At 40.6% G+C, this 22,079-nt stretch overlaps 1 protein-coding gene and 1 long non-coding RNA gene across 9 annotated transcripts in view; one reads left to right on the top strand and one right to left on the bottom strand.

The window, feature by feature from the left end:
* The window catches only part of LOC119173523 (solute carrier family 41 member 3), an 880,209-nt gene that overhangs the window by 604,369 nt on the left and 253,761 nt on the right, over window positions 1-22,079 (top strand). The window lies entirely within an intron of this gene.
* LOC119173525 (uncharacterized) overlaps window positions 18,563-22,079 on the bottom strand; it is a 63,259-nt gene continuing 59,742 nt past the window's right edge. Inside the window, exon 3 of the long non-coding RNA XR_005110125.2 lies at window positions 18,563-20,577. This is a non-coding gene — a long non-coding RNA (uncharacterized LOC119173525). The remainder of the gene's footprint in view (window positions 20,578-22,079) is intronic.

The following is a 22,079-nucleotide window of genomic DNA, read 5'->3' as shown; positions in this document are numbered from 1 at the left end:
TCTGATAATCATATGCTGGTTTCAGAACAATGAACTTCACATATCAATCAATTCGTTTGAAGATGTTTCGTTTGAAGTTAGATGGCTAAATTCAAACACTAAATAAGCTTGGGTTGGTGTAACGTGATTGCAATTTCTGTTCTCGATCATTTCGTCAGCGCATGCGCGCTAATAAAACTTTTTTTTAAACGAAAGTGTTAATGTCGAGGTCCATCAAGACTTCAGTGAAGCATTTCCATCACGGAAATGAGTCGAAAAGTACACACGATCAGAAGTTAAAGAGTTCCATCAATAGGTGTCGAACCCACGACCTGTAAATTCACGACAACTTATACGGGGCCTCTTATCTACTGCGGCACGATGCCATACTTTGTAGACTTTAAAATGCGTCTTTTATATCTGCCAGTGTCCTCTCAAAGTGACGGTAAGGCGAAAAATTGCCTCATGGCCGTGACGTCCACGATTACACCTACTTTATTCAGCGCGTCAATTATACGAGTCTGTGCTATTGGGCGCGTTTCCAATACGAAAAGTACAATTTTGTCAATGCTTTATTTACCACCCGCCAGATGGCAACTTTAGCCAAAGCGCCAGCGTTGCTCGTAGCATCTATCCAGATCAAAAGTATCTTTGCAACTCGTCTAATTCACCTGAATCACTCCGCATTCCCCACTTATGCTAGCCCCGCGAAAAATTGCGGGCAGACAAGGGGGAAGACGCAACGCTCATTGCGTTTCCCTCCAATCTGGAAGTGGAGTTCGATCATTGTATTGTGACGCGAACAGGTGACCATAGCCCGAATTCGGCAGAAATCACTCATGCTCCTCTAGCTGTAACACCACTTTCTTAGGCGCTGCTCTCACCGTTAACTACTACGGCTACGAAAGGCATCTGTGGCCAGAAAGGCGGCTTAAATAATTAAAGACATTACTTGTTGGGATGGAGATGTATGGATCAGAGTGAACCTGGATGCATTCATGTAATACGGTGCTCTATCTGTCAAGCACCAACAGTTATAATATAAGCTATCTCATAACAATGTACAAGAAACGTTAAACAAGTAAGAAAACGTTTTAGTTTCGTGTTACACGGTTCCTGTATGACGGTGGGATCAACCTTGTTCTTTTTTTAAGTTGGCACTTTACTATCAGAACATCAAGGTCCCAGTGAGACCTCAGATTTAAATTTGCCTTTTATTTGATATTTTGACCGCATTGACTCTACAAATTTTTTCTGAATCTTGCTCTCTTGTACGGCTGGCTCCTTTAGTCTATGATAAAATTTATTTCTATTGATAATGAAATATGTATGCCCTAGAGGACGTCCATAAAAAATGCACTGCAGAAAGGTTGTACGAAAACCTCAAGGCGGTGTTGACTTTCATATGATCCATCGATATATCATAGCGGCAATGGCAGAATTTTTTCGAGGGGGGTGTCATCGCCTTGGCCGGCAGATGTGGTGGAGTGTCATATTGTGCCGTATATGCCAAGGCATAAAGGGCTGAAAGGGGGAGGCGTTTCAAGGGCCCGACATGCCATTCATTGGAAACGCCACTGGTTTCCCTCACGACGAACTATTGCTTTGCTATTACGTATTCGTAAGAGTTTTTTCGGCTCTGCGAGCCCCTTAAATCCAAACTCAGTGGCTACAATGTAGCCTTCATAAGCCTAATCTCTAAGTATCAATTATGTATATAAGTACGTGCCTTGTTTTCGGTAGAAGGTATTCAAGATCCGTAAATTATTGCGTCTCGCTAATTGTACTAATAACTCTCATCTGGCATTTCTAGACTCTAGTACCGATGCCATAATTCCTTACAGTCTGTTCTCCATCCTACTTCTTCCTCATCTTGCAATTGAAGTCGCCCATCAGTATAATACAGTATTCTTGGGATACTTCGATGTAGAAATTTCGTTCCGCTGTCCAGTTGCATCTGTCGGTCTTTCGATTTAACTATCAGAGCAATTGTTTACCACCTTGGTCTCCTGACTGTGTTCATACTGGTCAACATGGTAAAGCAAAAAAAAAACAATATTATGTACATTTCGCTGCAACATCAGAGAGGAATCATTTGGTAATGTGTTACCCTAATTCTAAAATGCATAGATACGTAACTCTAAAATCAACTGTGCTTATTATGCAGCGCTGGCCAAGCGACGCTATGACTTAAGAACAGGCGTTCTTTACGCTCCATTAAAACTTCCATGGGGCCGTCTACCTACTGATGACTTTGTGTTCTAGAGAAATTTAATTTCTTCGAATTACTTCCAGGTTGACTCCATAGCTCACGCAAAGCCTACTCACAAATTTTCTCACGTAGAACGTCCAAGAAACATTTTATTCTCTCTCTCTCTCTATCCAGACAAAATACTATCGTCTGTCCACGAACATTGCCTGCGAAGCACGCAGATACACCGCCAATTTTACTGCGATAGCACTTATATGAACACTCTCAGCAGGATTTCGCCATCGGCGTCGGCGTCGGCGCCTTTCACACAATATGTATACGTACCTATATACATGAAAACACAAGAAAATTGGCAGATCCCACGTACAGTGAGAATCGATGATATGCGAAGCACAAGTGAGGAACGTTTATATGTCGGTTTGAAATCAGCACAACGTTACGTGGCGCAGGTAAGTTATGCCGTACATGACTTCCATGTCATAAATATGATGTTTGGACGTGTAATTTACCTTCCTCGTTTATTCCCGTCACCTGATACCAAATTTGGTATATGTGTAGCTAGTGAAACGGCCACGAGTGTGCTATGAGCGCAGCATGCAGCCCAGTTTTACATTACATGCGTGTCATGATTATCATGTTTGGACGTGTCCTTTACACTCGTCAATCATTCACGTCACGTAATACCAAATTTGGTTTATGGGGAACTAGTGAAACGGCCGTGAGCACGCTATGAGCGTAACATGTAGTCATGTTTTACATGGCCCGCATATCATGATTATCATGATTACATGGCACGCATATCATGATTACCTTCGTCGTATATTGACGTCATGCAATAACAAATTTGGTATATATGAAGCTAGCCCCGCTGCGGTGGTCTAGCGGCTAAGGTACTCGGGTGCTGACCCGCAGGTCGCGGGTACGAATCCCGGCTGCGGCGGCTGCATTTGCGATGGAGGCGGAAATGTTGTGGGCCCGTGTGCTCAGATCTGGGTGCACGGTAAAGAACCACAGGTGGTCGAAATTTCCGGAGCCCTCCACTACGGCGTCTCTCATAATCATATGGTGGTTTTGGGACGTTAAGCCCAACATATCAATCAATATAATGTGCAGCTAGAGGAAATTGGCAGAATCCTTGTACAGTGGGAATCGATGATATGCGAAGCACGAATGCTAATAAAACACTGTCTGCTATAGATACCTGGGCTTCAGTGAATTTACTAAAACTAAACCCTTCAAAAACACAAGTCATTTTATATGCTCTTAAAGGAAAAATCTTGATAAATAGGATGAGCTCATTTCTGGGCTCTCAGCAGTTAGACATGGTTGATTCTATTAGTATTCTTGGTGTATATTTTTCACGACATCTTACGTGGAATGTACATGTTGATATTCTATACACTAAGATGTCATCGGCCATTGGTGTCCTTGCACGTATGCGATCTCTTCTTCCCATTAGGGTGAAAATTATGATATACAATGCATTGGTAATATTTGTGTTATAGTACCGTAGCTAAGTGTGGAGCACAACCGGTGTGACGAATTTGCGCAAGTTGCACTTACTACAGGAAAGGGCCGTACGACATATTGCGGCTGAACACTATCTGTCCTCTACAAAACTTCTTTTTCTAAAATATGATATTCTTCCAGTTTTATTTTTGTACAATTACAGGCTGATGTTATGCTATAAAGGGTTTATCAAACATGGCACCAATACCACAATAAATCTCGCTAAGCTTAGCGTAAACACAAGTGTTCTACTCACCAGGCACAAAGAAGTTTGGACTGTACCCACCCCAAGAACTTTTTATGACAAGAAATTATTGTCCTGCAGACTACCTTCTTTGTTAAACTTTTTAAGCCGCGAAGATTTCGATCCTTCCTCTAAACAAAACTGTCAGAAACAAACTGTCACTTCACCCAACTGATGATACATCTCTCAGAATTTATGCCCATTCTTTCCTTTCTATTATTGGTTTTCATGTTCATGCCACTTCATGACCATACATTTGAACTATTATCTTTTTATCTTAGCACTGTTTTCATAAACGTTTTGTATTACTCTTTTGTGATGTTATACCTATATGCTTATTCCATATTTGTTGTGCATGATTGTCTGCCATTCCCGCTGCTTTGTCAACATGTGAACCGGGTCAGGACCTCGTCAAGCTCTTGAGCTTTTTGTCCTGTAGTCCATATTATCAATATAAATAAAAAATAATTGATTGATTAATTGATTGATTGATTGATTCATTGATTGATTGGTTGACTGATTGATTGAAGAAGGTTGATATGCCACTTTCAAATCAGCACAACCGTTAAGAGGTGGGGGTAAATTATGCCGTACACGACTTCCGTGTCATTATTGCAATCTTTGGATGTGTCGTTTGCCTTCTTCATCTATTCACGTCACGCGATGTCAAATGTACTATATGTGGAGATAACGAAACGGCCGCGAGCACGCTAACAGCGTGATATGATGTCATGTTCTTACAAGACACGCGTCTCATGATTATCATGTTTGCACCAGTCATATACCTTCGTCATCCACTGACGCCACGTAACACCAAATTTGGTATACGTGGAGCTAGCGAAACGCGCTCGGGTGCATCATAAAGAGCCCAATATACTCTAACGTAACGTTGACGCGCGCAAACGCTGGGCACAGTGACGCTACGTTAGCAAAACGCGAGCACTCTATAGTCTGGCGCCAGGCGCAACCAGCGACCGTCAGCGCGGCCCGACGGCCACTGGTGCAAAATGCGACATGCCGTATTTCGCGCCAATGCGTTACCCAGACAACACTGCGTCTCCGTCTTTTCATGACGGAGGGACGCCGGACGAGCTGAAACACGCATTCGTCAAAGCAACGCAGCGCGCACCTGCGAGTACACTGTAAAAAATGAGGGCCCTCCTTCACGGAGGAAGCTGAAGGTATAGCGGTGTTGAGCACTTCTGTGAGACCAATTACACCGGTTTCTGTAACAATGTGTCTCCTCGCGGAATGCTAACGTTAGCGCGGCCAACACAAAGCACTACGCCACAGCTTTTTTCATAGCAGACACTCTTCTGTGACTGAAACAGTGCAATAGCCCTAAAACAAAATCTTAATGCGTACTTCTTACGAAGCTCTGATCACAGCAGAGCACTTCATTCGAAAGAAGCACCTTTCCGTGACCTAATTACAGCTGCTTTCATATGAAGGTGTCCCCTACTTACTTCTTACGTTACATGCAAACGCAATTCTCCACATTAAGAACAGTGTGTACTTAGGTCCTACTGATGGTTAGAAACGTAAAACGGACACTTTGGCTTACTAATTCGATGTCATGTCCAGTAAATATTATCATTTGTGGTATGTACGGACCAGTAGTGAATCTGGAGGGCAAGCGGTAGGGGTGATTGCCCCCTTGAAGCCGTTGCCTTCCCGCCCCTCCTCGTTTTTCACTAGCGGAAATGCTTTGAACCAGAATGTGTGGTTTTTATGCTGTGGTGGAATTCTTGCGATTTTAGTAAGTAAATATCAGAGCTCCTTCTTCTTCATTTCTGTTCCACGCAAATTCCCAGGGGGAGATCAGCAAGGGGGACGCCCTTGCTGATCTTCCCCTCGGAATGATAGACCACAATATTTATTCAGTCTTGCATGTAGTGAAATAATGCAGAGTGCTTGCAAATGGCAGCACGTAAAAATAAAAGGGCTAAGGTTTGCACCTAGAATATGGATCGAAAATAGTGCAGTGCATCCCGGATAAGGTAAACGAAAAAATTTTTATAAGGCAATTTAATATATTAATATCGTACGAATTGATAATATACTCACACGTATTTTACCACTCACCATATGTGAATTCGATACATGCGGTTTATATACATTTTGCTCTGTTCATGCTATATTGTAGGCCTATGCGAACACTCAAGCACGTGAAATGTTCAAATGATTAGTACTGTATTTGAATTCATTTTGATTCCAAGATAAATTATTGAAAACTAGGTGCCCGAAATTACGTGCAACACACCGGTGCATGTAATATGTTGTAAAAGTAGTTTCACTGCTGTATAGAGGTGCTATGCCATGAAAACATCTTTGCGAAAAAAAAAATTCACACTGCTGCAAAGTCTTAATAGGTTAAATTCACATATTGCCCTTGGATCAATTTTTCGTTTTCAACTATAAAAGATTGTTATGCTGACTTATATGCTCCAAGTATAAGAAATCCTAAAATGTAGCATATTTTACTAGTGATCACTTGAATTCTGCAGAAAGTCGAATTATGCTAGCACTATTTAAAGTTAATTGCACTTCCTTTGAACCAAAAAGACCGGCATGTGCACGCGCCTTGTTTCACTTGAAAATAATATTGTGCAAGTTTGTAGAATGATGATGAACATGGCCATTTTTATATACTATGTGAAATACACTATTAGAATTTGATTGAAAATTACTCCAGCTAAATTACTATTCACTTCGAACTTAATATTTGCTACTCGCAGAAGCCAACTATGACGTGTGAATTTGTAAATAAAGTATAACAAGGCTTGTTTTTCTGACCTGTATATACTTTCCAACTGGGGCAATGAATCTACACATCTGTTTTTGTTTACTCAGTACGTAACTGTGTTTTTGATTCGTTTGTAATTTAACCTCTTATGTAATGCAACTGACAGCGTGCAATATTAAAAAAAACATGGTCACGCATGATTTGCTTGAACTCTGTCTTGCGTTTTTTCAGCAGCAAAGTGGAAGCAGCTGCTGGTACTGGCCAGTAAACATTGTGATTCTGCTAGCTGGTGAAATGCTGCAGCATGTCACTGTGAAAAGCACATCTTTCTGTGACATGCATTGCCTCAGATAACAGTGTCATTTCAAGTTCAGCACGTAAATTACAGTAAAGCATTAAACACTTCCTGTGGTAACATAGCCCGATATTTCTCAGCCGAGATCATAGCATTCACTATGCTTTCTACAAAGAGTGAGACAGTCCATAGCCTTGACCTCCCTACTGCTTCTTGCCAAATAAACTCTGAACATCCAGCCATTCTGAACATATACAGGTGGAATTTATTTTGCCAATCGCACCATGTGTTATGGTTTACCTGAAAAGAAACACAACAAGCTGAAAATATTAGGTCACGTAAACTAAGGAAAGAAGGCAATCTTTGCCAATGTAAAATACTATTGCATGTACCTAGCAATAACAAATGAAACACATAAAGCGGCTCTAATGCATCCACAGTACAACCGAACTCCTCGAAGAATAAAAGGCATGTAATAAAATAAAAGGCTGTTGCTGCACTTTGATTGATTGATATGTGGGGTTCAACGTCCCAAAACCACTATATGATTATGAGAGACGCCGTAGTGGAGGGCTCCGAAAATTTAGACCACCTGGGGTTTTTTAACGTGCACCCAAATCTGAGCACACGGGCCTACATTTCCGCCTCCATCGGAAATGCAGCCGCCGCAGCCGGGAATTGAACCCGCGCCCTGCGGGTCAGCAGCCGAGTACCTTAGCCGTTACTGCACTTTAAATCTTACTTGCCCTTTTGGGTGTCGAGGGCTTTGCATTCTGCAGTCGATACAGACCCATTTACAAGAAGGTTTGTACTTCTAGTGCTTTTCAACTATTCAAGAAGCACTCTTTACACTTCAGAATACATATAATCATGCATGCGCTTTCATTTGCTGGGAAATTCTCAAAATACAGGATCTGTTTCTTTAAAACAGTTGATATTGTTGTGATGGTATTTCGAATTGTTTTGCGATTTGAGACCTTTGCCGGCATTGTTTCTTTCACCTGACGTATCATTTGAACTTTCTGCTCAAATGTCAGACACTTCAGAAATGGGCACCGGCGGTGCCAGTTTCACTCGACTTAATTGCTCAATGTGTTCGCTCAAAAACAGGCAGCTTGATTCTGCCAAACTTTCTCTTAATGTGCAATCAATGTTCCGAACATTTTAGAGCATAACGTTTGCCAGTTGGTGCTGTTAAGCTGTACAGACCCCAGCTTCTGAGGACTCAGAAAATCAAGGCCCAAGAATGAATCTGCGGCTGAAGATGCTCCATTTTTTATAACATAGACATAAATTCACTTTTCACAAGACAATCCGGAAATTTATTCCAGTACTCACTAGACATGCAAGGTATCAGGAGCTTTTCACATTCTGTGTTTCAGTACTAAACTACGTGAAATGTAATCCAGGCAATAAATCAATAACAAAACCAGTGCTGACAATACAGTGAAACCCCAATTATAGGACTTTCAGGGGATCACTCAAAACCGTCGTATAATGCGGATGTCATAAAACCGGAAAACCAAGATTACAGAGGGAGACACTGAGCCTTGCCAAAAAAGAAAAAGGGCACAGATTGCCTGAATAAGCATACGGCATGACCTTGTGGCTCTGCAAGGAAGGTAGATCAAAGCAGTTTTGCCAGTGGGAGCTAACGACATCATTACTTAGTTGAAGGAGGTGCAAGGAAATTTTATTCCCAAATCTAAGACATATAAAATCCAGTGCGCATCTTTTTACCAATAGAGTCCGAGAATTGCCTGCAAATGAAAATGAAACTGAAATGGGGTTGTAAACTGCTTCCCTTCAGAAGAATCAGGCAGAGTGTCATCTCTGTCAAATAATGGCGACGGACCATGACTTCTAGTAAAAGTCTCATCTGCTGAGAAATGCTGCTGTTCTGTTGCTTTGCATCTCTAGTTAATATACACATAATTTCGTTTTGCAACATATGGTAGTAATCACTCTAGACTGATTTCCACAAAAAGCGACGAAACCAGAGGGCTCCCAGTTCAAATCATTATCGTGCGTACGGAGTTGTTCGAATTATGAGGAGTCTTTCCCCATAGAATAGTACACAGGGCTGTGCCGGGACTACGGCATCAGTTTTAGTTCGACGTAAGTTTGAATTAACAAGCTTGTATTGTATGAATTTTAATACCACTCTGCTTTTGTGCAATGTTAGGAATGGCACACCAGGCAAATCTGAAAAAATTTGCTTTCTTTTCATAAAGGGCAACTTGTGCAAAACATTTGTCTTCTTTCAATAAAAACTTCTTATGGTAGATTTCCTCACATTTCTGAATAACTTTGGATTATTCACGCAAATGATATTACATAACAAAGTATGCACGCATAATCAAACTATAGGAGATCAGCAAATAACACCAGCAAAGGTGACTTAGACCATCAGTTCTTCAGCGCAACTGCTGCGCCAACTTCATTATCCTGCTCACAGTGGTCCTTGATTTGCGGCCCTTAGACAATTTACTGCCCTTCTCCGGGTTTATGTTAAACATCTTCCTAGAAGGCATGTAATTAGGTTAGCTAGTGATTTAGTTTGGTTTCTTGTAACTTCAGTTCTTGCAATATAAAGTCACTATCGCATTTCTTTCTGCTTTTGCAACATCTCAAAGATGCTTTATTTTTTTTAATATCGAAGTGCTCATACTCTGTGATTTATAAAGGTTTGATAGGCAATATTTAAAATATACAGTGCCATCTGTCAAGGCCATAAGCTCCATGCATGGACACAAAATTGAAACCAGTTGCATACTACTGCACTTCTGATGCTAGCTCCCGATTTTTCTTTTTGTTTAGCAATAACTTCCTTACAATTCGTCCATTATTCAGGTAACGAGGCAAGTGTGACAATACTGAGAACAAGGTAGCTTTGATTTTATTACCATAATATAGTCGAAATATTTGGTAGGACAATGCATGAAGAAAGGAGCTTAGCAAAAGCTAGGCTTCTTTGTCTAAGCTTTCCTTTTTGTGTGTGTATCATACCACTGCAAAGTTAAACCATAATGAGTATTTACCAGCTTGCCGATTGGCCATGCTGCTTAGTAGCAGACAGCCGTAGTTGCCTATATAAAAACATGATAAAGGCTTCTGATAATGAAGTGTAATGATGTTGAGTATAGTTATATTCAAGTAAACAGAAATGTTAAACAGAACTACACCTTAAACGGAACAACTGTATGTAATATGATTGGTTTCGAAATCTGTCTTCAACCTTGTTAATTTCAGTAAATGTAGCTCCTACTCGATGTAACATTTTTTTTTCTGGTTCCTTCATGTTCTGTTTACCATAAGCCTATAATTTCTTGTCTTACTAAAGTTTGTGACTGACATTAACGTTTTATTGGTAAAGTTCAAAATACTGGTATACAATGAAGTATTACTTGACCACCCACAAAGGCAAAGAACTCCCCACAAAATTAAGCCTTACGGACAAAAGAAACAATTCAGCATTTTTCTTTGCCCCACAAGAAGTTTTAAGTACAGTGATTATATTCATTACGAACTGAAATTATTTAAATGTCGAAATGTGATCAACAGGACTTCAAGTGGCAACTCACCAAATTTTGTAGTCATGCATTATCAGACAAAAGTAGTTGTAGACAAATTAATAAGATGCATTTAATAATGCCCATGAAAACTTCTTTAGCCTAAATGTCTGTTGCATTTATTTATTGCCGTCTTACAAGAAAATGGGTGCCTCAAAAAAATTTCCCTTCATTTGTTGTTTTTTGCAAATGACTTGAAGCACCACAAAAAAACAAGGATAAGGAAAATAAAGGAACACACCGAACAAGACTAGCGCTAAACTGCCAGCTGATTCTTTACTTAAAATTGATCCCTTATGTCTACATAACAACAACGCCTTCTCACAAAAAATTTCCAACATTATTCAGAGATAGAAGGCATAGGTATTGCTGTACTAACAGGTGGTTTTCAAGAAAACATCTATTATAATCATCCGGTACTGATAAAATTATCTTCAGCTTTAGCGATATATTAGCTCTCAAGATTCCTTATCAGTTTTCGCAATTTCAAGGGTTACATGTCCCAAATTTTCTATATGTTTGTGAAAGACACTTTAGTGTAGGGCTGCATAAATTTGAACTACCTGAGGTCCTTTAGTAGGCCCCTAAATCTAAGCAAACGAGCCTCAAGCATTATCGCCTTCATTGAAAATGCAGCTGCTATGGCTGGGATGGGATCTCACGACTTGTAGGTCAGCAGTAGAGCACCGTAACCACTAGACCACTGTGGTGGATCAAGACACAGAGACTGATTGCATCATCAGCACATCTCACCTCTGAATAAATTCCAGCGTTGACGTGACAGGATCTGCATAAGCTAAGTTGAAATTGTAGTAGCTCAGAAGTAAAAGACAGGTAGCTTTGAAAAGTCCACAGCCTCGGTGAAAAAAAAGCTGTTGTTCGCAGGTCACAAAGCATTCCTTTATGAAAATACTTCCTGTCAAAAGATGGCAAACAAGCCAACAGATTGAAATGACTTCATTTATCATCATCATTTATTTTCCCTTAAGGGAAAATAAATGATGATGAGGGCCTGGGGTATTACATAAGGGGTGGGGGGTCGAACAAGGATACACAAAGGCAATTTTAGACCAAGAACATAAAGTAGGTTAAAATTCAAGAATTGGAATTACAGGGCAATAATAAAAACAGAACTCGTCATACAACCAATAGCATGATTAAAAAATGAGAGAAAGGCAACTGGCTACAGAGAAATATGATGGCGCGTTGTAAAATACGTTTCTGGTAAGGTTTTCAACTTCACAGTATTTCGTTCGTTGGCTATAGCATTTGGAAGCCGATTCCATTCCTCAATTGCTTACGGAAGGAAAGATTTGATAAAAACATTGGTTGAACTATTTAAATTTCGGACACTCAAAGAACTGAAGAGACGGCGCGAAGTTAGAATTGGTGGGAAAAGCAGGGAGCCATGTAAGTAAGAATAATTGAAATACAGTATATGAATTGAACAAAGGCGTGCTATTTTTTGTCTAAGATTCTGAGAGGTGAGAGACAGTGATGATTTTATAGTAGTAACACTTGTGCGGAAATCGTACTCGGAAGTTATAAAACGAGCCGCGCGATTTCGAATGGCTTCAAGGGCGTCTATTAAAAAAGATTGGTGTGGGTTCCAAATCGGAGAGGCATACTCGAGTTTTCTACGAACGTAGGTTTCGTAGGCGAGTTTACGAACTGAGGTCGATGAGCAGGACAGGGATCTTCTGATGAAACGTAATGTTTTGAATGCATCGGCAGTAATCTGTGCGATATGGTCAGTCCATGTAAGTTTGCTGTTGATGAGAACGCCCAGGTATCGGGACGATTCTGCTAGAGCGACATGGTTAGACTACAGGGAATAAGTAAAATGTAGGTTTGAACGCTTACGGGAAACTTGCATAGATTTACACTTAGATATATTAAGTTGTAACATCCATAAAGAACACCAATTTTACAATCATATTTAAGTCATTTTGGATGGCAAGTTGATCATAGCCATCACATATACGGCGGTAAACGACACAATCGTCGGCAAAGAGACGTATCGAAGATGTAACACTTGAGGGATGGTCAATAATAAAAATTAGAAAAAGGAGAGGGCCAAGGACTGAACCTTGAGGTACGCCAGATATGACATTTGTAGTCGAGGAAGGGTGACCTCCGATGGCTGTGTATTGGGATCAATTAGTGAGGAAGGCTTGCATCCATGACAGTATGAGCGGGTCTAGATTGAAAGAGGAAAGTGTAAGCATAAGTTTTTGATGAGGAACGCGATTGAACGCCTTAGAAAAATCGAGGAAGATGACATCTGTTTGAAATGAAGAGTCGAGGTTCAAGTGGAGGCCCGTTGTAAACTCAGAAAGTTCTGTTTCACAGGAGAAACCTGATCGAAAGTCATGCTGATTTTCAAAAAAGAAGGAGTAGTTTTCAAGATGGGTTACCACGCTAGAGTATATTATGTGCTCAAGCAGCTTACAAGTTACAGAAGTTAAAGAAATCGGACGATAATTTGAAGGAACGAACCGATTACCCACTTTACTCATTAGAGATATGCTGCTTAGCTTCCAGTCATGCGGAAGCGCACTTTCTTTTATTGTTTGCGTAAATATATTTCTAATATTTTGCTAGAATACGTTAGTGTACCTTAAAGCTGTGATTTTATTTGGTCTCAGGGCACAAGATATTTCTTGTTTTTCTAATAGTTTAGCAATGCACGAGGCAGTAATGCTAATCGGAAGCATTTGGGAGAAGGATAAATCGGGGCTATCAAAGTCATTTTCACGGGTGAAAACGGACAGAAAAATTCTATTCATGATGTCAGATCATCAATGTTGCAGTACCTCCGAACCGTCGGAATTTCACAAAGAAATTGTATGTGTGTGGTTGTTTCTCGAGGTCAGGAGATTCCAAAATTCACGGGGGTTAACGCGTAACATTTTTAACATGTCATGGTGACAAAACTTTACTTTAGAGCGTCGCAGAAGCCGCGTGTAATCATGAAGGAACATGAAATATTTAGACCACTCCGCTATGGTGATGGGGCGTTCTGCCTCTCGAAAGAGACGTTTCTTCCTTGGCGAAAGTTTTTTAAGGCATTAGAATACCATGATTGATTGGAATTGCCGCAAATACGATTGAGGGGAACATACTTTTCAATTAGCTCTTCAATTTTATATTTGTGAAGTAGCCAATTTTGTTCGACTGTCCTCTGGAGGGCGGAAACCTTTAAAAAGCTGTAGAAGTTTTCAAGATCGGTGTTGAAGCAAGTGAAGTTTGCTTTTTTTGTAATCTTGAATATATTTTATTGAGGGTAGTTGACGAAGAATCGGAATTCGCATGTCGAACAGAACAGTTTTGTGGTCGCTTAGCCCATTTATGCACGATAACGACTGAATGAGATCAAGCTTCGGAGATAGAGCCAAATCAAGAATATTACCGCCAGGTGTCGGTATATTGAGTGCTTGGGTGAAATTGAACATTAGTATAAAATCCATAAAAACTTTGAAATGACGGGATGGTTCGGACAGGTTATTCCAGTCGATGTCGGGGAAATTGAAGTCACCACTTTTGAAGTAATTGGCACGAGGAAAGCGACAGTAAATACCACGCAAGACGGAATGAAGGTCATAAATAAACGTGAGATTGGAGTCAGGGGCTCGATAGCACGCTATAAGTATATTTACACAAGAAGGAAAAGATATATTTACGCAAAGAATTTCATGATTAGTGTCAATTTTAACATGGAAAGAAGGCAAAGCACTTTTGACAAAGATTAGGACACAATCATCCCTACGCCTGGTCCGGTCAATCACTTCATTATTAAAATGACTTCATTATTTATATAATTAATGCAGTCTGAAACCTATAGCTGCTTTATCAAAAAGGTTCCCACAACATTTACTTCATCCAAGGCACCTGATCAAAACATATGAATTAGCAAGACGTTTCAGCGCGCGAACAAAGGAAAAAGGACAGGGTAGACAGAAAGAGCGCTGTTTTTTTTTTTTTCAATATATACTGCTGAAAAGGATGATAAAAGAGCATGAAGGTAAAACGCAAGCCTAATCTACACATCAGTAACAAAACACGTGTGACGGGTCCTCTATTGCTTCAAAGCCCAGCTAGGTAATCACGTTCAGCCTGTGATAAAGCAATCGATGATGTGCTTATACATTTATCTCCTAGCAAGTGTATTTTTTCGGCTTCGATAATTTTTCGGGTAAGCTGGTTCCTGTGCCTTGCCAATATTGAGCACTGATCAAAAAGAGGAGTGCACCCACAATCTCGGCAATGAATTCCAAGATGCCCTTATACCACATTGTGCACATTGTTTCGGTGTTCTCGGAGGCGGTCATTTATGCGCCTGCCGGTTTGCCTGACATAGATGCACCCACACGTCAGTGGAATCAAGTATACGACTCCCACTGCGCATGGGACGTAGCGTGTCCTGTACGCGACAGAGCACAAGGCAGAATTTGCATGAGGTGCATTGACCCGTTTGCAAAGCCTCTGCAATTTTTCCGGGGCAGAAAAAACCACAAAAACGTTGGCGTATCGAGCAATCTTTTTTAGCCTGTGTGATACGTCGTGCTCGTAAGGCAGTACGACAGGCCGGCTCTTTCTGACACTGTTTCGCTTATCCGGTTTGTCGCCTCGCTTCAAGACAGTGACCAGCTTTTCCGCCACCGAAACGAGGACATGCGCAGGGTAACCAGCTTTGGTAAGCCGCTCTACTTGTAGAGCAAAGCTGTGGTGTACCATGTGGGGGCGGGACTTCTTTAAAGCATTGAAAGGCAGAGGTTAGCGATGCCCCGCTTGACCAATTTATAGTGAGCTGAGATGAAAGGCAGAAGTGGCTTGCCGCTTCTTGGTTCATACTTCCAGCAAACATGTCGGGATTCTAGCAAAAGCTTCAAATCTAGAAACTTCAGGTTGTTATCAGTGGGTGATTCATGCATTAGAACTAGTGATTTCAGGCACTCTCGGAAAACAGTCAACACGTTAGAGGAAACGGTCTGAAAATTTTAACTATCGCATTTCAACAACACTAAGTAATCATCAACAAAACGCCAAACTTTAAAAACTACAGAGTCGTCAAGCTTGTTTGACAAGACACGATCTTGATGTGCTAGAAATATGTCACTGAGAATGCGTGCCAAACATGTACCAATACATATTCCACTTTTTTGTAAGTAGTTTTTGTCCTCCCATGATACAAAAGTGGCCTTGGAATGAAAACTGAGTAATTCTAATATGCTGCTGTTAAGAATTCCAGTACGCGTTTAGAACGCTGATGATCCTAACCTGTCTATGGATTCATCTACACATTTAAGTAGTTGGTCATGCGGCAAAGAGTAATACAAGTCCTTAATATCCACAGACATTGCCTGGAGTCCTGTGTTAGTTCGTCCAATAATGTCAATAACAGCGTCAGAGTTTTTGACCAAAAAAGGATTGTCTATTGTTATATGTTTTAGCTTTTCCTGCAAGAAAAGTGCTACAGACTTTTGCCAGGTCCCCCTTTCTGTTACAATGACCCGCAATGGGCAGTCAATTTTGTGAAAAGAACAGGTCAAGGCTAAGCTTTTTGCAATTATCTATCGCGTTTGAAAGCTTTTGAAACCCCGGGGCCCCGGTAAGAGTTTTCGCACGCTTCTTAAGCATATCCAGACCAATCTCATCATTTAAAAGAGACCGTTGCCAGCATAGCTTTCACCTTAAACATTGAACGAGGAAAAACCGCAAAACAACCTTCCTTGTCAGCCAGCGGAAGTGACAAGGAATGTGCCTTTAGGTACGCGACAGTACTTCCTGTATTGACAACTTTGTTCGAAGGATTACATCTCGAAAGCATCTGCACGCCTTGGCCTACACATCTATCACATTCAGAGTGAGGAGCACGACGGGCGACTTGCCTGACCAGAGTGAGGAGCTCGTGCGGTGTTGTTGAAGGTACCACCGCGTACGTTAGTCCGAGGCATAGGGTCCTGACCAGAGTGAGGAGCTCGTGCGGTGTTGTTGAAGGTACCACCGCGTACGTTAGTCCGAGGCATAGGGTGTGCTTAACGTTGTCGGGAAGAAAAACATCCCCGAGAACATGCACAAGGTCCTTAGCAGCTGGAGAATTCCTTGTTGATATGGCCCGCAGGTAACTGAGCGACTGACGCCACATGAACTCGACGTTTCGGTCTACGAGGCTTGAGAGTTCACGACTCTTCTTTTGTTTAACTGCTGTGCGTTCGTTCCCGAGGATTCGTAGCTACTGGGCTTGGCGGTACAGGCGAGCCTGCCGAAGCCATTCTGAGCGTAGAATCTTGGATACTCTTAAACCATGGTCAACCGAGGAAGTGAGGCCACCAAACAACGCCTTGACTTCGGGAAGAAGTATCTTTAGCCGGATGCAGTACGCCAATGAGCGTGCGCGGCAAGCAGCCACACTGATTAAACTGACGAGAAGAGAAGGGCTTGTAGACGAGGAGATACACATGCCCGATGTACTAGAAATGTAACTCACAAGAGTGGAAGCTCGGGCTAGTTGGTGCGTAGTCATATTTGCAAGATGTTTCAGCGTGCGAACAAAAGAAAAAGGACAGGGTAGACAGAAAGAGCGCTGTCCTTTTTCCTTTGTTCGCGCGCTGAAACATCTTGCGAATATGACTACGCACCAACTAGCCCAAGCTTCCACTCATATGAATTATTAGGTTTCAAGCCAAGTGCAATTTTGTCATATGGCTGAGAACTTGTGTCACTGCAGATGGCTTACAGTTCCAAACAGAGAACGTAATGTATGCACAATATACTAACATAATACAGTCCCCTGACAATAAAATATGATGATATTGAGTGCAATTAACTCTCAGTAAAGAGAAATTGAAACACCTGACTAGGATGTCTTCCCACTTTACCGTATAACTGCCTATTTGACTTCCAAAAATTGTACTAAAATCGTTATTCATTAAAATAATCATCATTATGTCCATGCAATTCTGATTTTCAAACTAATATCATGCCGATTTCCGGAATTCGCACAAAAATTTAAAAAGAAAAACTACTGTTGAGGGCGGCTTTCTCTCAATGAATGACGTGGTAATGGGTCACAACATAATAAACCTGAAGCATTTTCATTATGCAATACATGGTAACGAACTGAAAAGTGCTAAGACGTTTATTGCGCGAGTGATTGGTTATCAGCGTTCACGCAATGCCACACATGTGTACTGCTCACTACATCACCGTCACTGCTGCTCTTATCGTCATCAGAAGCAATACGCCGGGTAATCGCCATGCCCGAGTCACTGTCGGCAACAAATGTCATGTTGCCACTAATGCTGCCACTGGCATTCTTCTTGCACAACAGCAGTATGAAATGACTGGTTACCGAGATTAAAACACGTGCGAAAGGCACTAAACGTGCTTTTTGATAGACAACAACCACTGTCTAAAGCTGAAACCTGCAGGCAAAGTAATTGACAACTGTGACGCTTTTTCGGCAGTGTTACAAAATCGCGTGATGAGTACAGTACGAGGTCGGTGGCTTAAAGGGGCCCTGAAACACTTTTTGAACATGGTCTCAAAACGCTGCTGATTCCAGACACCACGCGAGCTAAGTAATATAGCGTGGCACATGACATGCAATTAACTATAAATTATCAAATTTATCTAAACATTACTCTCTCTTCTCAAGAAAAGATGGAGCAAGCTTAAAAACAACTCGTATAAGGCCTTCTACCAGACATTGGGTGATTTGAACATGGCGCGCTCGATCATTACAGGGATCGCCACGGGAGGCCGTGCCTTGTCCACGTGTGCGCACGTGATCCCACTGAGAAAGCTGCGGTTTAAAAAAAAAGTTCTCAACATCAAGAGGCGTGAGTGGCGTGTTTTTGTTGACCACGCCACCCCCCTCCCCCTCTTAGCTTCCAGCTCGTTTGTCGGGACGAGAGAAGAGAGAATGCAATTGCAGAGTGCGACAAATTTTTGTTATTCCGCTTGTACAAAAAAAGGTTTTTGAAATTCTTGCGGCATTGAATTCATTTTATTTATTTTTTTTATTTATTTATTTATTTATTTATTTTTTATTCCAAATACCTTACAGACCCAACAGGGCATTCTGTATGGAAGCATAAAAGAAATACATACACGAATTGGTACCATTTCCATACAAACAGTAACATGAACTAATTGTCAACTATTATACATGTCCTAACAGGAATGACAATGAGAAAATATTATTAATAATTTTAATAGGAATACAACGGCAATGAAAATCACATGAGTATACGCGTGAGATAATGACGTAAAACAAGCTATAAAAAACAACCACAAATTGTGAAAAGACTTTCCATTATTCAAAACAAAACATCACTCAATACTACCCAACAGAACTGAATGGTATGTTGGTATTCAAACAATTAAAAAAGTAAGTTTAAAGTAAGAGAAAAAAAACGAAATACTAGAAGTGAATAAACGCGTAGGTGCCAATTTTGATATGAATAAAACGAGCAGTTAATCCTGGAAGTGGGTGAATAGAAGGTGCCGGAATTTTTCCCGTTTGTTTTCAGCCACGATTTCATCTGGAAGGCTGTTCTACATGCGTGTGACACGGGGGAGTGCAGATGAGTTAAAAATGTATGTTTTACCGTAAATGCGTGTGAATCAAATAAAATCATTTTGTGAATTCATTTCGTGGTTACATTGAAAAAGTGTTTCGAGGCCTTTTAAGTGAATTAAAAAAGGACAAATTATACTGATTACATCAACTGATTGGTGAGGGTTTTTGGTTCTTAAATACCAAAAAATGCTAAGCAGAATACAGTCTCCCTCCCTCAGCAGCAATGAAACTGATTTTAACGAGTCAGAGATGTAACTGTGCCACAACCACGTTTGAACAGATGATGAAAGGCTAATACAATGTGCAGCGCATTCCTCTGCATTAACGCAGCTAAGCCTGCAACACTATACTTATTGGAAAACAGTGATCAAGTCTTCCTGCAGTCGTAGCAGCAGCTGTTTTCTTGTGAGTGCAGCACGCCGCACAGGAGATTCAAAAATCTCTTTCATTACTCACTGATGAACACTGTGAACAGTGCTTTGAGAGCTGATTTAGGTAGGTTCTTGCATGACTTTAGAGCTTTATGTGAAAATCACCTCTTATTTTTGGTAACTTGCATTGAAAGGCTCTACAGTGACAGATGCCCACCACAGATTTAGTTTAGATGGTTGTCATTTGCATAGCTGCATAGAAACAACTTTTGGCAGAGATAGTTTCAAAAGTCACATCTACTAAGCAGTCAATCGGACATAAGGTTTGCTGCAGATGGATGCCACGCAGTAGTTAAGTTCACACAAATTCAAAACGGTTTGGTAATGCAAATTTCTCCACCACCTATTCTTGATGACAACTTGCAGCAGACAATGTGCTACGTTGTCCTTTCAACCAACCCTACCAGAAACTTGCTTGGGCTAAGCATGGTAAATCATCGGTGGCCAAGCTGTCCATGCTTGGAAAGTTATTGGAGGCCAAGGGGAGTATGTGCTTGGAAAGTGTGACAAGCCCACCATTGGCTAAGCAAAGGAAGGCACTGCTTGGAAAATCATTGGAAAAACCCCTTTCCATGGTTGGCACTGCGTTGGAATACCATGCAATAGCCAAGCATGTTCTTGGCATGGGAGCCAACCATTTTGGCCAATGCAATTTCTGGCTCATTTATTTTGTTTTTGTCTTGGCGACAATTTGATGCCTCGGCTACTTTTTTTCTATATCTTTCATGCCTCCTTCCTCCCCCACGAGAAGTAGCAAGACCATTTTTTTATTTTTAGTGCTTCAGGTTTACTTTACACGTAATATATAGAAGGCAATATGCCATTTTTCCAGTTTGTAAACTCTTGTGATTATGAAGTTTTGCTGGGGCTTCTCTTGAAGTCGTCTATCGTAGCGGCATGCTTTCTCACATAGGTGCATTCCTTGATCTGAAGCAAACACGAGCCATCCTTTTGTTACGTCCGTAACAGCTGCGTCAGTGTTATGAACAGAGTGTCTCTCATCTGAAAAATGGGAAAAAAGTATAATTGGGTCCTCTTCTTTAGTAAGCCATCTCTTAAGCAACTGTTTTGACCAATTTTGAACAAAACACACAAAGTAGGAACATTTGTTTCAAAACTAATAGGTTATGTATGATTATGAAGATGACAGCACCTGCAAAAATGGGAAGAAAATGCTTGTTGGACTGCATAATGCATTTTTAAAGGAAGACAATTTTTAAAAAATTCCTTTACCCTCGCACATTCTAGATTATATATTTGCTTCATTAGAAAAAAACGTAATTTTTTACTGATAGCATTCTGGAAGCAGCAATGGCGCATAAGCACTGTTTAGTGACCCTGTTTCTTTTTTGTATGTACGTACTTTTATATTTACGAACATTACTGAGAAAGTCAATGCACCTTTATTTACGAAGGTTATTTTTGTCTTGTAGCTTCTGTTGTCAATGCTTTTTTTTATTTCAATGATCATTATCGAGCAGTCCTGCTGCTTAGTCGTGCAGCTCACTGTTTAAATGATGAAATTGGTTGTGTGCTCTGGCTCCCAGCTCCCAAAATCCGCGAGCTGATAGAAGAGGAAATAAGATTACACAACATTTAGGTGGTGAATATGGCTGCAGTGACACTGTTTCAATGCTCAATTTTGCTCCAGATGACAGAAGTTTGTTTTTTTCAGGAGGGCAGCATATATAAACTGAAAAAAAAAATTGTATTAGTAAGTCAACTTTTCAAACAAACATCAGCGACGCAGCATGTGCAATACTCTGGTCCCAGTGAAAAATTTTGTAAAGAACAGCAACCAAAATATCACAGCATTGACATAACAAAAAGTCATAAGGATGTTGCCAATAAGAGGCAAAGCGAAACCAATTTATTTGTTTTCTGTTGATGCCTACCAAGCTGAAGCAGCAGCAGCAGCACATTTGCAGGCTTTTAAATAGAAAATAGTTCTCATCGGCCCTGCAGTACTTCTTTATAACCACATTACTACAATCTGATGCAGCTTTTTGTGCACACCATATTCATCAGTGCTGACATTCTCAAGGAACAAATAGCTGATCTATAAAAAAGCAATACATGAAGTAGAAAGTTGATAAATGTAACACATGTTTAGAAGCTTTGGAAAAGTCTACTATATGCAGTGGTTGTGGTGCCAACAGAATAATCTTGCCAAATTAAAACAGCATAAATTCATCCAAATATTCATTGAACATTGTACTAAATACTAGGACTGGCAAAAGTATACTTTCGTGGTAGAAAGTTGTGAATAAAATTCACGAAACCTAGTAAGTATTTAGGCCCAATTATTTCGTGTAAACAATTTTTTGTTGTAAAATTCCTAAAGATTCTGTTGAACAACTGGAAGAATGACGTTTTTGTGTAATTTATAAATAGCCGGACGAGCGGCACTCACTTCATGCAAGAAAATAGAACAGATATATGAAGCTAATCATACATTTAGCTGATGATAGATCATCATCATCAGCATGGCTACGTCCCCTGCA

The sequence above is a fragment of the Rhipicephalus microplus genome, chromosome 5 (genome assembly GCF_043290135.1).
Source record: "Rhipicephalus microplus isolate Deutch F79 chromosome 5, USDA_Rmic, whole genome shotgun sequence".
Lineage (NCBI taxonomy): Eukaryota > Metazoa > Arthropoda > Arachnida > Ixodida > Ixodidae > Rhipicephalus > Rhipicephalus microplus.
This window is presented reverse-complemented; position numbering and strand designations above follow the sequence as displayed.